Consider the following 1,070-nt stretch of genomic DNA (forward strand, 5'->3'; position numbering starts at 1 on the left):
TTTGGGGTGGATCATGCCAGTTCCTAAATCAGAAAACTAACTTGTTTTCTGTAATCTAGAGACAGTGACAAATAATGTGGATCTCACTCATCACTCGAGATGTTAGGCCCTATGGCTGGGTTCTGTGGCTCATGCGTGTCATGCCAGCGCTTTGGGAGGCTGAGGTGGGAGGATGGCTTAAGCCCAGGAGGCTGAGGCTGCAGTGAGCCATGATGGTGCCACTGCACTACAGCCTGGGCGACAGAGCAAGACCCTGTCTTTCTTTCTTTATTTTTTTTGAGTCAGTTTTGGTCTGTCGCACAGGCTGGAGTATAGTGGTGTGATCTTGGCTCAGTGCAGCCTCCACCTCGTGGGTTCAAGTGATTCTCCTGCCTCAGCCTCCCACGTAGCTGGGACCACGGGCGTGTGCCACCATGCCTGGTTACTTTTTTTGTTGTATTTTTTGTAGAGATGGAGTTACACCATGTTGGCTGGGCGGATGTCAAACTCAAATGACCTCAAGTGATTTGCTTGCCTCGGCCTCCCAAAGTGCTGGGATTACAGGCATGAGCCAGGACGCCCAGCCATATCTCATCTCTTAAAATAAAATAAAATAAAATAAACCAGGCAGGATGGCACACACTTGTAGTTTAGCTCCTCGGGAGGCTGCATTGAAAGGATCGCTTGAGCTCGGGAGATCAAGACTGCACTGAGCCGTGATTGTGCCACTGCACTCTAGACAGGGCGACAGAAAAAAAAAAAAAAAAAAAAAGAATATCTTAGCAGCGAAATGAATGAGTTATAGTCACATGTAACAATGGCTGGGTCTAATATGGAGCCATAATACTGAGTACAGGAAGACGGACAGACGTATATATGTGTGTGTGTGTGTGTGTGTGTGTGTGTATAATTTATATTAATAATTATGTTCGGCCAGGCGCTGTGGCTCACACTTGTAATCTCAGCACTTTGGAAGGCTGAGGCGGACAGATCACCTGAGGTCAGGAGTTTGAGACCAGCCTGGCCAACATGGTGAAACCCTGTCTGTACTAAAAATACAAAAATTGGTGTGGTGGCAGGTGCCTGTAATC

The sequence above is a fragment of the Mandrillus leucophaeus genome, unplaced genomic scaffold, assembly GCF_000951045.1.
Source record: "Mandrillus leucophaeus isolate KB7577 unplaced genomic scaffold, Mleu.le_1.0 Scaffold7, whole genome shotgun sequence".
Taxonomy (NCBI): Eukaryota; Metazoa; Chordata; class Mammalia; order Primates; family Cercopithecidae; genus Mandrillus; species Mandrillus leucophaeus.